The 17,405-nt window shown below is 42.1% G+C and overlaps 1 pseudogene; it reads right to left on the bottom strand.

Moving 5' to 3' along the window:
• LOC115149834 (methionine--tRNA ligase, cytoplasmic-like) overlaps nucleotides 1–17,405 on the bottom strand; it is a 34,267-nt pseudogene that overhangs the window by 15,184 nt on the left and 1,678 nt on the right.

The following is a 17,405-nucleotide window of genomic DNA, read 5'->3' as shown; positions in this document are numbered from 1 at the left end:
GTACTTTTCGGAGAAATGTCCTCTGGTCAGATGTAACAAAAATAGAACTGCTTGGCCATAATGACCATCATTATGTTTGGAGGAAAAAGGGGGAGGCTCGCAAGCCGAAGAACACCATCCCAACCGTGAAGCATGGGCGTGGCAGCATCATGTTGTGGGGGTGCTTTGCTGCAGGAGGGACTGGTGCACTTCACAAAATAGATGGCTTCATGAGGGAGGAAAATGATGTGGATATATTGAAGCAACATCTCAAGACAGGAAGTCAGGAAGTTAAAGCTTGGTCGCAAATGGGTCTTCCAAATGGACAATGACCCCAAGCATACTTCCAAAGTTGTGGCAAAATGGCTTAAGGAGGGGGTATTGGAGAGGCCTTCACAAAGCTCTGACCTCAATCCCATAGAAAATATGTGGGCAGAACTGAAAAATCGCGTGCGAGCAAGGAGGCCTACAAACCTGACTCAGTTACACCAGCTCTGTCAGGAGGAATGGGCTAAAATTCACCCAACTTATTTTGGGAAACTTGTGGAAGGCTACCCGAAACGTTTGACCCAAGTTAAACAATTTAAAGGCAATGCTACCAAATACTAATTGAGTGCATGTAAACTTCTGACCCACTGGGAATGTGATGGAAGAAATAAAAGTTGAAATAAATCAATCATTCTCTCTACTATTATTCTGACATTTCACATTCCTAAAATAAAGTGGAGATCCTAACTGACCTAAGACAGGGCAGTTTTACTAGGATTAAATGTCAGGAATTGTAAAAAAAAACTGAGTTCAAATGTATTTGGCTAAGGTGTATGTAAACTTCCGAATTCAACTGTACATGCATGAGTCCCATGCTGAGCTGCCCTCCAAATTCGTTACAATGTTCCTGTTGGGACCGCTATTTTGAGCCCCATTATGGTAGGCTACAGTAGGATGAGTACACTAACCTGTAACAGTGACAGGAAATTATTATTATTATTATTCTGGGTTAAAATGTAAAAACAAAGATAGAAAGTATAAAGTATTTTGAATTACAGACCTATACATTTTCAAGTAACTGCCCCTTATCTGGCCGGCAAAAGTATTTCGACAAACAAATCGGTCTGCACAAAATCTGTGTGTCCCGCCGTTGAATTTCGAAATACCGATGTGGACCTCAAGCCAAAAAGTTTGCCCACACCTGTCACGAACCCCCAATGTTTTTTTGGTCAGGGAGAAATCCAAACCAGTCTAATTGAAATGAACGACAGAGATGCATTTCCTGCTTTTACTTACAGTAAGTAGGAAAATATAAGCCATGTGATGAATGAGAATTTTTTTTTTTGTACAATATATTTATTGCCATTGTTAAATTGTAAAAAAAAAAAAAAAAAAAGCAATCATCAAAATATGACAGATAATGCCCCGTTATTCCTTCCACCTACACAAAACACCATGCTACATGGGGGCATCATCATGCAAAACCCTTCCCTCCCCAACACAGGAATACCCCCCTCCCTCCGCTCTACCGGTATTAACAACAAAAAAACAACACAATGACCTTCACATTCCATGCTAGAAGATAAATTATTCAACACAAAAACAAATAATAATAATAATATATTGATGAAGAAAGTAGTAATGAGGCAGCTAAGGTGACGTCTCTAGAGACTACTGAAAGTCCCCCCAGACATCAGTAAATTCAAAAGGTTTATTACGTAAATTGTATGTTAATTTTTCAGATGGAATATAGGAAGATCTTTTAGCCACATCTGCTTGCTCGGCGGAGTGTCACTCTTCCATATAATAGCTGTGCATTTATTGGCTGCAATGACTGCCAATATAATGAATCTGGTTTTGCTACAAATATTAACTGGTAGAACAGAATCATCTCCAAGAAGAATAAGGGAAGGATGTAGTGGTACCGTCATATTAGTGACCTGTGATAAGATCTGAATAATGTTTTTCCAATAGTTGCTTAGTTCAGGGCAGGACAAAAACATATGCATAAGTGTGCCCACTCCCGTTTTACACCTTGGGCAACATTTTGAATACTTAGAATTGATCTTATACAGTCTCTCTGGTGTAAAGTAGACCCTATGTAAAATATTGAATTGCATCAACTTGTGCCTTGTGTTAAATGAAAGACGCTGAGCATCTAAAAAGAGCTTTCTCCATTTCTCATCCTCAACAATGAGACCAAGCTCATCATGCCACTTCATGCAAGCTTTCACAGGTTCATCGTTCCCCAACAGAGCTTGAAGCCTAGACTACATGTAAGAAATGAAACCTTTTACCCCTTTCCTTTCCAGCCACAGTTTATCAGTTATAGATTTACTCATGGGCTGAGTCCTACCTCCCTGCTGAGTGGCAATATTATGCCTAACCTGTAGGTACTTGAAGAAATGAGTTTGAGGTAACTGAAAATGAGATGCCAGTTGTTGAAAGGATAGTAGTTCAGCTTCTCTATAGAGATTACCAAATGTTTTAATTCCTTTGTTGAACCAAGAAAATGTAATACCATCTCTCAGGGCTTTGGATAAGATGGGGTTATTATAGAAAGGTGTTTGTTCATATATAGATCTATGCCCTTGTTTGTTTTTAATGAAAGGGTTGTTATTGAGACCTAGCAAAGCTTTACGTGGGCTAATATAAGGTATAGATGCCTATGTAGCAGGGTCAGACACTCTGTCTCCAAGATGGTGAACTTGTTTTGGTATTTTGCCATACCCATGCAGCCTTTAACTGAGATGCCCAGTAATACAACTGGAAGTCAGGTAGAGTGAGTCCTCCTTCTGAGTATGGTTTGCATAAAAGTTGTGAGTTTCACTCTGGAGGGTTTCCCTTTCCACAGAAATGAAGAAACCTTCCTATTAAGTTGTTTGAAAAAAAACTTTGGGAATAGGAAAGGGAAAGGTTTGAAAAAGGTACAAGAATTGTGGTAATATATTCATCTTTACACAATTGACCCGCCCAATAAGAGAAATTGGTAAATCCCTCCATCTATCCAATTCTTCCCCAACCTTTTTGAGAAGTGGAGTATAGTTCAGTTGATATGTCTTAAAGATTTCAGAAGGAATTTGCAATCCAAGATATGTCATTTTCTGTGGTTTCCAAGAAAACAGCTGGTCTAAGATTGGGTTCTGTATAGCTGCCCTGTTAAAAGGCATAATTATACTCTTAGATAGGTTTATTTTATATCCTGAAAAGGTCCCATATTCTTTCAGGATGTCAACTAATGTTCGGAGTGAAATTTCGGGTTTAGTGAGGCAAAGCAAAATGTCATCGGCATATAGCGAGACCAGATGTTCACGCCCACCTATACGAACACCATGGATGGATGGATGAGATCTAAAAGCTTCTGCCAGTGGCTCTATAGACAAAGAAAAAAGGAGCAGACTAGCAGGACAACCCTGTCTTGTGCCACGTGATAGGGAGAACTGTGAGGAAATGTTTCCATTAGTCAGGATCTGAACTACCGGACATTTATACAGTAATCTAATCAGACCTACATACATAGGTCCAATATTCATTCATCCTCTGTAAAACTTCAAAACAGGTAGTTCCATTCTATGCGGTCAAAAGATTTTCCGCATCTAATGAAGCCGCCACTACAGGTTCTTGGTCATTCTCTACATAATGCATAATATTAAATCTTCTGATATTATCAGGAGATAAGCGGTTTCTTACAAAGCCTGTTTGGTCCATATCAACCAAGTCCAGAAGAACCTTATCCAGGAGCTATGAGTTTCGCAAGAATCGATAGTGTTCAATAGAGATATTGCTCTATATGACCCACAAAGCAGAGGATCTTTCCCAGGTTTTAACAAAACTGTGATCAGTGCCTGTTCAAATGTGTCTGGGAGCTTTTATGTCTCTATGGCATAATTAAACATACTGCAAAGAGGCTCAATTAGTTTGGGTAAAAAGGATTAATAGAATTCAATAGGGAATCCGTCTAACCCTGGTGATTTTCCACCAGCAGTGTTGAAAATGGATTCCCTAATTTCCTCTGATGTAATCTCTTTCTCCAAGTGCTCTCTATCCTCATCAGTTAAAATTTGTAAATTGAGTTTGTTCAAAAACTCATTCATTGTGGCAGGGGCATCCCCTTCAGACTTGTACAATGTTTCATAAAACTCCCTGAAGACTAGATTAATTTCCTCAGGACCCTGAACAACTGTGTTATTGGGCAGCTTAATAGAGCTAATAACTCTGCTAGCTTCCTCTCGTCTTATCTGCCAAGCAAGCAACTTTCGTGCTTTATCTCCATGTTCGTAGTGTTTTTGTTTTGTTCTCCTAAGAGCATTTTCCGCTTTATGGGTCGTCAGGGTGTTATATTCCAATCGCTTTGAGTCTAATTTTTGTTGAGTTGAGTTGTCAAATGTTACACTGTTCATTTTCAAGATCTCTAATTTCATTCTCCAACAAATCTACTTGAGCCTTATACATCTTACGAGCACCTGAACTAAAGGATATGATTTGCCCCCTCAAATATGCAAGGAGAGCTTCCCATAAAATTAGGGGGGAGGCAGAGTTGTTATTGGTGCTAAAAAATATGTCTATGAGTGTTCAGAAATGTTACAAATGTGGGATGATTTAGTAAGTATGTGCCAGACCTCCATCTTCTTGAGGGTGGTTGTGTTCTACTGACTGGAACTGAAGCCAGCAGGGCAGAATGATCTGATATACATCTTGGTAAGTACTTACACCCAGTAGTTAAACTTCCCTTGGCTGCAGGAATAAGAAATAAGTCAATTCTAGAGTAACTGTTATGGACTGGGGAGTAAAATGAGTATTCTTTAACCTTTTGGTTGTGAAATACAAGTCCAAAATGTTTCATTTCTGCTTTTAACATTTTGGCTGCCTGTGTGAGGTTGATACTATTAGAGGAAGATCAATCACTGGAAGGGTCCAGTACCAAGTTAAAATCCCCTGCCATTATTATCTCTGATGATGGGCACGTTAACTTCAAAAAGACGTCTTGGTAAAATTTAGGATCATCATGGTTAGGCCCATACACATTCACAATGGTAATGGGCTCAGTGTTAATGAAACCTTGAATGATCACAAACCTACCGCCTTTGAATTTAATCTGAGATTGTATCTGAAAGGGGCAATGCTTATTAATGAGTATGGCCACCCCTCTTGCCCGAGAGGTGAAAGATGAATAGTACACTTGGTCCACCCACTCTCTCTTCAGTTTATCATGCTCAGAGTCAGTCAGGTGTGTCTCCTGAAGAAGAGCTATATCAACCTTATGCTGCTTTAGATAATTCAGAATGCGTTTGCGCTTGACTGGGCATTTAGTACCCCTAATGTTAAGTGTCATAAATGTATAGTTATTAGGTGCCGACATCTTTTAAGAAAATAAGAAATAGGGAAAAAGAAACAAAATTGTGTTGAGTGTATACAACTTGTACAAAATGTAATTATGAAGTATAAAGTAGTTAACATCAGCTAATAGCCTGACCCTACCACAAACCCCCCCCAACCCCCTCCCCAACTGAGGGAGTTAAAGAACCCATACCCTTAAACGCTAGTCTTTAAGCGAGATGTACCTGCTATGCATAGCATCGCTCGAATTCGGTTAATTCTAAATTATAAGTATATGGAATTAGAAGTAAATGTATCAGAAATTGTGTAATATAAATATGGTCACCCCAACATTGTCATATAATTATAAAAACACAGTTTTCTACAGGTTTTATATCCAATTTTCGGTATAAATAGCCTCAAATATACAGTGCATTTGGAAAGTATTCAGACCCCTTGACTTTTTCCACATTTTCTTACATTACAGCCTCATTCTAAAATGGATTAAATCGTTTTTTTTCTTTATCAATCTACACACAATACCCCATAAAGTTTATTTTTTTGTAAATTTTTGCAAATTTATTAAACATAAAACATTTAAATATCACATTTACAGTACATAAGTATTCAGACCCTTTACTCAATACTTTGATGAAGCACCTTTGTCAGCGATTACAGCCTTGAGTCTGCTTGGGTATGACGCTACAAGCTTGGCACACCTGTATTTGAGGAGTTTCTCCCATTCTTCTCTGCAGATCCTCTCAAGCTCTATCAGGTTGGACAGGGAGCGTAATTGAACAGATATTTTCAGGTCTCTCCTGAGATGTTTGATCGAGTTCAAGTCCAGTCTCTGGCTGGGCCACTCAAGGACATTCAGAGACTTGTCCCGAAGCCACTCCTGCGTTGTCTTGGCTGTGTGCTTAGGGTCGTTGTCCTGTTGGAAGGTGAACCTTCACTCCAGTCTGAGGTCCTGAGTGATCTGGAGCAGGTTTTCATCAAGGATCTCTCTGTAATTTGATCCGTTCATCTTCCCCTCAATCCTGAATAGTCTCCCAGTCCCTGCCGCTGAAAAACATCCCCACAGCATGATGCTGCCACCACCATGCTTCACTGTAGGGATTGTGCCAGGTTTTCTCCAGACATGACGCTTGGCATTCAGGCCAAAAAGTTCAACTTTGTTTCATCAGACCAGATAATTTTGTTACTCATGGTCTGAGTCCTTCAGGTGCCTTTTGGCAAACTCCAAGCAGGCTGTCATGTGCCTTTTATTGAGGAGTGGCTGCCATCTGTCCACTCTACAGTGTTGGATTTCGTCCAGCAACGTTTTTGCTGGCCCACCATGGTTCCTGTTTCTCTGCATTCGTTGCAGCATGTACTGTGTGTGCGCAGAACAAGACTCCGCGGCAAGCTCCGGCTGGCCTCCTTCAACCACTTCCTGTCTCTCACCGCCCATGGTACCATATATCCTTGGACTTCGTCAAGGGCCTCCCTCCGTCTGATCGCAACACCACCATCTTTACGGTGGTGGACCGGTTTTCTAAAGCCGCCCATTTTATTCCCCTTCCTAAGTTGCCCTTAGCTAAGGAGACGGCCCAGCACGTCTTCCGGATCCACGGACTGCCAGTCGACATGGTCGCCGATCGCGGTCACCAGTTCTCGTCCTGGTTCTGGAAGGCGTTCTGCACCCTTATTGGGTTGTCAGGCCAGCCTGTCCTCTGGTTTTCATCCCCAGTCCAACGGCCAGTCGGAGCGAGCTAATCAGGACCTGGAGACGACTCTTCGCTGCCTCGTCTCCACTAATCCCACCACCTGGAGCCAGCAACTCGTGTGGGTGGAATATGCTCACAACACCCTTCCCTGTTCTGCTACGGGCCTCTCGCCTTTTGAGTGTTCCCTAGGTTATCAGTCCCCGCTCTTCCTGGAGCAAGAGGCACACCTTCTGCCCAGATGTTCGTCCGTCGTGGTCACCGTACTTGGAAGAGAGCCCGGGCCGCTCAAGACCACCTCCAGGTACCGACGACAGGCGGATCACCACTGGACCCCTGCTCCCGTCTTGGTCAGAGGGTATGGCTGTCCACCTGGGATCTGACCCTCCGGGTGGAGTCCTACAAACTCTCCCTCCGTTTTATCGGTCCTTCCCCCATCTCTAAAGTCCTTAGCCCCTCTGCTGTGCGTCTTCTGTTGCCCCGTACCCACTGTATACATCCCACTTTTCATGTGTCCAGAATTAAACCTGTCTCACAGCCCTTTATCTCCTGAACCCAGCCCTCATCGCTGAGTTCCACCGCCGGCACCCCGGTCAACCAGGTCTTTGTGCTCGTCTCCACCTCCCTCCAGGTGTCGCCCATCTTCCCCATTATCCCCGGGGCATTTATACCTGTGTTTTTTATTTGTCTGTTGCCAGTTCGAGTTCGTCTTGTCTTTTCAGGTCTTACCAGCGTGCTTTCCAGTCTTCCTTTTTCTCAAGTTCGGTTTCCGAATTTTCCCGGTTCTGACCCCGAGCCTGCCTGCCGTCCTTTACCTGCCCGATTCTGACCTAATTACAAACCTCTTCCTGCCCTGATTCCGAGCCTGCCTGCAGTCCTGTACCTGCCTGACTTTGACCTGATCACGAACCCCTGCCTGTGCTCAACCTTCCCTTTGCCTGCCCTGTGTTTACAATTAATCATCAGAGAACTGTACTATACGCCTCCTGGGTCTGCATCTGGGTCATATCCTGAGTTGAAATAATGAGGTTATTTTACCCATTGGTCAAAAGATGCATTTTTGATTGGACACACTACAAAATGCTACTCATATTACAGAGAAAGTGGTAAAGCTTCATACACATGAAACATTATGGTGGCTTAAAGGTCCAAAATGTTCCAACATAAAGCATAATTGAGAAATAATGAATTCAAGATACAAATGTCAAATATACTGTATGTCAACAACCCTTCCTCCGAAGGACCCTTCTTTGGATACAATTTCTAGAAAATCATGTTTTTTCTTTTGAATGTTGTGTGAGGAATTATCCCTGTAGTCTATCGGCATTAGGCCTATGGGCTTATCCAAGTGCTGCTAGAGGAGTGGAGCAGATCTGACGGTCAGATATATAACACAACTCTGAAAATGGTCTTCTATCATACATTTACAGTTTCTATTGCTGCCATGGCGCCTAGTGGCAGCCTAGGCCCGAGAGCTCATGTAAACTTTAGTTTTCAATAGCTAAATAAGTACAGATCAAATCATAATATCATGAATTGGATTCCTGGCTGTAGATCTATGAAAAACAATGGTCAACAAGCTAGCTAGTGCTAACTAGCCAGTGTCTGTTTTCATTTTAATTACATTACTACTGACTTTGGGTTGTTTTTCCACAAACAGTGACCCAAGAGGAGGCTATTATTTTTAAATTACTTCCTGTTGTTTATTTTACTTAACAAGCGCTTTGAGATGTCTATAATGAAAAGTGCTATAAAAGTTGTATATACAGTTGAAGTCAGAAGTTTACATACACCTTAGCCAAATACATTTAAACTCAGTTTTTCACAATTCCTGACAATTAATCCTTGTAAAAATTCCCTGTCTTAGGTCAGTTAGGATCACCACTTTATTTTAAGACTGTGAAATGTCAGAATAATAGTAGAGAGAATGATTTATTTCAGCTTTTACTTCTTTCATCACATTCCCAGCGGGTCAGAAGTTTACATACACTCAATTAGTATTTGGTAGCATTGCCTTTAAATTGTTTAACTTGGGTCAAACATTTCGGGTAGCCTTCCACAAGATTCCCACAATAAATTGGGTGAATTTTGGCCAATTCCTCCTGGTGTAACTGAGTCAGGTTTTGTAACAGCAATTAGCTATCCAATATTCACAAGTAAGTTGATGATAGAAACATGGTTAACTAACGTTACTAGTCTAGCAAGTTAGCTAGCTAGTTCGCTTGGAACTGTATCAAGTGCAAGCAAGATTTTTCTCAGATGAGTTTATTGAAATGTTTCCAGCCACAGTAGCGAAAGGGAAAGGGCGCAGGGACAAGAGGAGAGCAGGGACAAGAGTGTCAGGTAACGTTAACTTAGCTAGCTAACGTCAAATCAGCCTGAATTAAATGAAACTTTCTTTAGTTAGCTAACTCGTTAAAAGCTTAAGCTTCAGTTTTTATAACAAGTGTATGGCTTACTTTACTAGACAGAGAAGAGGCAGAATCCCAGGAGTGAGGTAGGGATGCATGAGAGATAGAATGGAGGAGAGAAGAGAGCCAGGAGGGGAGATGGAAGGAGAAAAGGAGAGAGGGGAGCAGAGAGAATGAGAAAAGAGGAGTAGATAAAAAAGGAGAGGATAGGAGGGAGGAGTAAGGCCAAGTGCGCACCACCGGCAATCCGGATGGGACCCAAAGTGGCTTAAAATTGACAGACTGAAGCCGTGGCTATATAATACGCCACATGGTTAGTCAAAATTCCTTTAATTAGGCTAAGGGCTAAAAATAAATATGCATATTTAATCTGTACTAGTCTACAGCATTATGTGTTTATTTCTGAGCCAACTCCACCAGGACCTCGATGACCCAATGGGTCTGGTTGCATTCAACATCAAGGAGGAGAGGGAGAGGCCAGGTGGAGAAGACCAAGAACAGGGAGCAGTTCTGGGTTTGGTTCAGAGAGGAGGTAAAAACATTTGTTTTCAAATGCTGTGATGAAACCAACGTTACATCATGTGTGTTGGATAAACTAAAACAAACAGCTATTAATCACTTATTTTCTGCTTTGTGCTGTAATTATGGATCCATATCTTGTTGGCCTCCAGGACAGCCTAGACTGGAGATTCCAACACCTGGAGATTCTGGGGGCCTTCAGTATGTTGGGACCTCAGGCTGCGTTCTATAGTGAGAGGATAAACACCTTTAACCTGACCCTCCTCTCCAGGCAGTTATTGCAAGTGCAAGAGGCTGCTGTGCTGCAAGAGTGGCCCTCTTACAAGCAACATGTGCTTGTTGGATCATTCAAGGTATGGCATGAGTGTGACAATCTTTTGAAGAGGACATTTTAGGCCAGTGTTGCCCAACCCTTTTTCCTGTTGAACTAGCACTCTGTTGGCTCTTCTTTAATGTTGTACATCTTTTTGTTTTTCATGTATTTCAGGGGTTGGACCAGCGGACAACAATGACAAAGCGGACCTCGCAGTTTGATGAGTGGGGGCAGTCCACCCCTGCCTTAGCCAGCTGGCAGCAATCGCACTGACTTTACCAGTGTCTTACGTTAATTGTGAGAGGGACTTTGCTGCAATGAAACGAGTAAGAACATTTGAATTTGAAAGTAGATCCTCTTTGTCCCTCACCCTTCTCTTGTTATTCTATATTTATTTATTAATTATTTATTTATTATTCCACTGACTTTTCCTCCACAGCTAACACATTTTCCAGAGGAAACACTGGTGTGTACTAAATAGTTTTTCTTCCAGAAAAGAAAAGAGATGGGATAGCATCATCCATTTGACAGTCTATATGGAGCGGTAATGCTATCAACTCAACTTTTAAGGAGAAATACTACTTAGCTTATAAATGCATAACAACACGTTGATAGTCTGTTGGTGCGTAACTTGGTTGTGTGTAGCCTGTTTACAGTGTGCGTGTGTGTAGCCTGTTCTTTACTTGACTTTGTCCATGAGGTTGATGTCCTGCTTCAGCTCCCATCCCACCTGGGACAACAGTCTCTTATCCTCCTGCTGAAGCTCCATAGCAGGGACACAGTTCTCAAAGAACTTACTGCCAAACACCAGCTCTGAGAGAGGGACGAGGGAGGGGAGTGAGAGAGAGAAAGAAAGCGAATAAGACTTCATCACCTCCTTACCATTCCCAATGTGTTGACTTCAGCACTTACATTGGCCTAAATGATTCATTCCAATACTTATAATTTATTAATGACTTAATATAAATTAATCAGCTACTAGCTAGCTACTTGAACTACTTGAATAATAGATTAGTAATTTCCAGGTTTAGATTTTCAGTTCTTGGTACTCTGCTTTCTCCTGACCTGGACAAACTCCTGACCCTTCAGTATCTGAGTTCTAGCTTTCTCCCTACATGTTGATGATGTTGCCCAGGTTATTGAGCAGTTCAGAGTTGTTCTGGATGGCCATGTCGGCCCAGGAGAAGGCAGAGTCCTGTCCCTCGGGGCGGATGTAGAGCAGGTAGAAACGCCACACGTCAGATGGGATGCCTGTATCCTTGGCCATGTCACCAAACACACCACGAATCTTAGAGAACTTGTGTCCTCGTAGTTCAGGTACTCTGAGCTAAATTCATATAGATTGATTTAAATTAAACTCCTTGAGCAGCTGTTTATACGCTTTTATCCAGAGCAATTAACAATTCAAGTGCATTCAACTAAAGAAGGTGTAAGAACCACATAACTAGCATTTGCAAGTCTTCGAAAATAGAGAATTTAGCAACAATCACATAGCTAGAATAATAAAATAAGAATTGTGCTTCATAAATGTACTGGACTGTCTCTGGTGTATGTGTGTGTTACCTGTCCAGGTGGTTGACCAGAGCAGGGGGACAACACAGTGTAACGGTTATACAGCTCTACCTGGTGGTCAAATACAGGAATGACATGTTATAATACAATTCCATCTAGCGGCAGACAGAGGGATGACAGGTGTGAACATGTCTGGATCAAAGCAGATTGAGTTGAGCGGTTGGAAATCCCGCGCACCACTTCATGTGATTTCCTACCACTCCGCTAAAAATGCTCTGCACTCACAGGAAAAAGAGCTGCTGCTCCAAATTCACTCCATTCATTAAAATCACTATTTAACTAACACCCATCTATTTTTGTGACTACCTGGACCTACCAATTGGTTTTTAAGTATTGAAACCAAAGCATATGGATTCGAATGAAAAGTATTTGAATAAACATGAAAAGGTGAACGTAAGATAAGAACATCATTTCAAATAGGCTACATGTCATATTACCAGAATATAAACACTAAATAGGTCAGGAGCCAGACAGTGAGCCTAAGAAGGAACAGAAATTGTGGACAGACTATGTAAACACACAGTGCATTGGGAAAGTATTCAGACCCCTTGACTTTTTCCACATTTTGTTACCTTACAGCCTTATTCTAAAATGTATTAAATTGTTTTTTTTTTCTTCATCAATCTACACACAGTACCCCATAATGACAAAGCAAAAACAGGTTTTTAGAAACTTCCATTTAAGAATGATGGAGGTCACTGTGTTCTTGGGGACCTTCAATGCTGCAGAAATGTTTTGGCACCCTTCCCCAGATCTGTGCCTTGACACAATCCTGTCGTCTCAGAGCTCTACGGACAATTCCTTCGACCTCATGAACAGGTGCGTGCCTTTCCAAATAATGTCCAATCTATTGAATTTACCACAGGTGGACTCAATCAAGTCCTTGAGTTGTAGAAACATCTCAAGGATTACCAATGGTAACAGGATGCACCTGAGCTCAATTTCGAGTCTCAGCAAAGGGTCTGAACACTTATTTATATAAGCTATCTGTTTTATATTTTTTTATAAATGTGCAAAAAATTCAAAAACCTGTTTTCGCTTTGTCATTATGGGGTATTGTTTGTAGATTGCTGAGGATAGTTTTTTCTATTTAATCCATTTTAGAATAAGGCTGTAACGTAACAAAATGTGAAAAAAGTCAAGGGGTCTGAATACTTTCCGAAAGCACTGTAAAATGGTACCGTAGATCTGTCATGATACATTGGGGTGTGTGAGATAGAGCAGCATTAGTTCCGGTACTGGACAAATCACGATTTCGCAGATCTTAGCATCTGTCAAATTTCTGAAGGTTGGGGACATAGACTTGCCCAAACCTTGCAGAGAGGGTGGAGCTCTCTGTTCTGGTTCCGATCTCTTCTCTCTTAACACGTATAGACGAAAAAAAATCTGCAATATGTACTTTTTTGGGCGACCCTACCATATTCACATAGAATGTGAGTTATAGATCGGTTATTTTCATTGAAAGCAAGTCTAAGCTTCCCGTTCTTAAGTTTTGTTTTTGCGTCTTTTACTTTCGGTTTTGTACACCAGCTTCAAACAACTGAAAATACAATATTTTTAGTTATGCAAAATATATTTCACAGCAGTTAAGATGGTACAAAGATTCTCTTCACTATAGTTTCTTGTTTTGTCACAAACTGTATTAGGCAAACTATTGGTCTTCCCTGTGGCTCAGTTGGTAGAGCATGGTGTTTGCAACGCCAGCATGGTGTGTGCAACGCCAGGGTTGTGGGTTTGATTCCCACGGGGGGCCAGTACAAAAAAAAAATGCACGAAATGAAATGTATGCATTCACTACTGTAAGTCGCTCTGGATAAGAGCGTCTGCTTAGTGACTAAAATGTAAAATGAAGATTTAACAACCAGGAAATGGCAGAGCAATTTCTGCATTGTGCATCTTTAATCGAGCATCTGACCAATTCCGCAAGACTTTAGTTCTGGGTTAACCGAGATTAGGCCAGCACCAACGCACCTGGTTCAATTAATAAAGGTCTTGGTAATTATTTAATTCATGAATTAAATAATTAGTGAATCTGGCATGTTAGCTAGTGCTGCGCTGGAAAAAAAAGAAGCTCTTCAGGATCGAAAATGGTGACCACTATCTTAGGAGTTGACTCAGTAGTAGAATAGAACTGAAGCCAATAGTTATGCTGATATATAGTATGACGTGAATTGTTGAACATACCTGCTACATACCTTCTTCCACCACTTCTCCCATTGGTCAGTGTAGTTGGCTGTGATGGACAGGTAACCAATAGGAGTATCAAACCACACTTAGAACACCTGCAGAAGAAAGAAGAGGAAGACAAATTACATTGTTAGTGTGTGTTTGTGTGGAAAGCTAGACAGTAAGCGAAGAAAGAGAGAAAAACTCCAAACGATGCATTCAGAGCAGAATTAGGCCAGTTCCCTCGAATACCCCCAAAAATAGCCACCAAAATGTTAGAATAATGTAAAAACAAGTGACCACCACTCTTACCATTACAAAGCCCTCAAATGCCAAGAAGTGACCATAGGGAAGAGTCCCCTCAGCCAGCTGGTCCTGAAGCTAAGTTTACTAATCACTACCAACAAAGACTCAGGATAGCACTGTCCATCATAGACAGATCTGGCTACCCAGAGAGGAAAGGTTGTGCTCACTCTTCCCTCAGAGAAAGGTCGAGACAGAGCTGCATTTTCTCCTACACTGCAAGAACATGCAGACTTATGAAAACAAAATCCAAATAGTTTTAATCAAAAACAGAAAAGGAGAAAATCCTATATCTTTTGGGAGAAAACCCCTTTTGTGCCATATTAGCTGCAAAATATGTAGCTTCCTGCCACACCTGTAGGGTTTAGCCAGTGGAACAACCAACCAAAGCAATAACATTGCTACCTGTGTCTTTCTCACTATTTCATTATTGTCCTCATTCATTGCTTACTGTATTGCCCTGTAAATTGTTATCACTCATTATTATTATTTATCTTTCCTATTAATATCTATCTGTGTCATCAAAGATTTGATATGTGTCTATGTTTGCTTTGGGAATGTATGTGGTAACACCTTCCATGCCAATAAAGCTTTTTGAAATTGAATTGAGAGAGAGGAACAGAAAGAAAGAGCCAGAGAGAGGAAGAGAGAGAGAGAAGGATGAGAGAAAGAGAGAGAGAGACCGACAGAGAGAAAAGCACTGAGGTTGACTGTGTCTGGTACCTTGTCAGAGAAGTTGAGGTGAGGTACGGGGGTTCCCCACTTCAGGTCCCTGGTGATACAGCGGGATTTGAGTCCGTCCTTCAGCCAGGACCATGTGATGTTTGGCGTTGGCCATCCAGTCTCCTGAACCAGTAGACTTCTCCAGCTACTTGTCCAACTCAGCCTCCAACTGACCAGAGAGAAAGAGTGGTGTGTTAGGGAGAGTGAAAGATAGAGAGAAATAGAGGCAGAGAGTGAGAGTTAGTTAGAACAGCTATAATATCTTAGCTTATACAGTGCATTCAGAAAGTATTCAGACCTCGACTTAAAATAAAATACATTACAGCCTTATTCTAAAATTGATTAAATAGTTATGTTTTTTTCAGGCCTCCTCAGTGGCGCAGCAGACTAAGGCACTGAATTGCAGTGCTTGAGGCGTCACTACAGACCCGGGTTCAATCCCAGGCTCTGTCATAACCGGCCGTGACCGGCAGTCCCATAGGGCAGAGCACAATTGGACCAGCAGCTTTGGGTTAGGGGAGAGTTTGGCCCGGGGGGCTTTAATTGGCTCATTGCGCTCTAGCGACAGCCTGCAGGCCAGGCGCCTACAGGCTGATCTCGGGCGTCAGTTGAACGGTGTTTCCTCAAACGCATTGGTACGGCTGGCTTCTGGGTTAAGCAGGCAGGTATTAAGGAGCACGATTTGGCAGGGCGTTTTCGGAGGAAACATTACATTCTGCACATCAAGCACATTCAGAGACTTGTCCAGAAGCCACTCCTGCGTTGTCTTGGCTATGTGCTTAGGGTCATTGTCCTGTTAGAAGGTGAACCTTTGCCCCAGTCTGAGGTCCTGAGCACTCTGAAGCAGGTTTTCTGTGTATTTTGCTCCGTTCATCTTTCCCTGAATCCTGACTAGTCTCCCAGTCCCTCCTGGTGAAAAACATTCCCACAGCATGATGCTGCCACCCCCATGCTTCACTGTAGGGAGGGTGCCGGATTTCCTCCAGACATGATGCTTGGCATTCAGGCCAAGAGTTCAATCTTGGTTTCATCAGACCAGAGAATCTTGTTTCTCATGGTCTTAGAGTCCCTTATGCGCCTTTTGGCAAACTCCAAGCGAGCTGTCATGTGCCTTTTACTGAGGATTGGCTTCCGTCTGGCCACTCTAACATAAAGGCCTGATTGGTGGAGTGCTACCGAGATGGTTGTCTTTCTGGAAGGTTCTCCCATCTCCACAGAGGAACTCTAGAGCTCTGTCACCTCCCTGTCCAAGGCCCTTCTCCCCCGATTGCACAGTTTGGCTTAGCAACCGGTGTGTGTCTGTGTGTGCGCACTTTGGGCAGGTCCAGGAAGAGGTGTTTGGAGGAGCGGACCATGGGAGTTTGACTGCACACCTTACATTTAGACTCCTGGAGAGGAAAAAGGAGAGGATAGTTAGAATTTGGCTCATAATGACTCTGGATCTGGTTAACTTCTATGAACGTAGTCTTACCCTTCACCCGAATGTAATTTAAAAAAATGTAAATAAAATGTAATTTAATGATTGATTAATGTATTGATTGCCTAGATTGCATAGAAGTAGTGATTGATAATATGATAAGTACTAAAAAGTAGTATCCCTTCAGTCCCCTCACCCGTAGCTCCACAGTGTTGATGAGCCTGCCACACTTGTCACACTGGTCCGCTTGTGCCTCTGGGTAGGAGAAGAACGGACAGCTGCCCTCCACGAAACGGTCGGCTAGGAAACCGCAGCTGCTCCACCGTGTCCTCCAATAGGAAGCCTCACTCGTGGAGACGCCAGAAGATGTTATGGGCTATCCTGAGAGAGAGAGAGAGAGAGAGAGAAGAGAAAAAAGTTCATTCGCATTCAACAGGAGATTAAATGTTGAAATGTTGGGCAGAAGCCAAATCAAACAACTGCGTTTAAAGATGGAATCCGTAGTAGGGGGAAACAGCACCAAAATGTCCACCACACGGCCGTTGTTAGTGTTTTTGTTGACAAAGCAGAGGTGGGGAGCGCTGAGCAGCAAGGTAAAGAAAATGCAGTGCATACAGTTGAAGTCGGAAGTTTACATACACCTTAGCCAAATACATTTAAACTCAGTTTTTCACAATTCCTGACATTGAATCCTAGTAAAACTTCCCTGTCTTAGGTCAGTTAGGATCACCACATTATTTTAAGAATGTGAAATGTCAGAATAATAGTAGAGAGAATGATTTATTTCAGCTTTTATTTCTTTCATCACATTCCCAGTGGGTCAGAAGTTTACATACACTCAATTAGTATTTGGTAGCATTGCCTTTAAATTCCTTAACTTGGGTCAAACATTTCAGGTAACCTTCCACAAGCATCCCACAATAAGTTGGGTGAACTTCCTCCCATTCCTCCGGACAGAGCTGGTGTAACAGAATCAGGTTCGTAGGCCTCCT

This window comes from Salmo trutta, chromosome 16, assembly GCF_901001165.1.
Source record: "Salmo trutta chromosome 16, fSalTru1.1, whole genome shotgun sequence".
NCBI classification, from domain to species: Eukaryota; Metazoa; Chordata; class Actinopteri; order Salmoniformes; family Salmonidae; genus Salmo; species Salmo trutta.
Note: the sequence above shows the minus strand (reverse complement) of the source record. Positions and strands in the feature narration are given on the sequence as shown.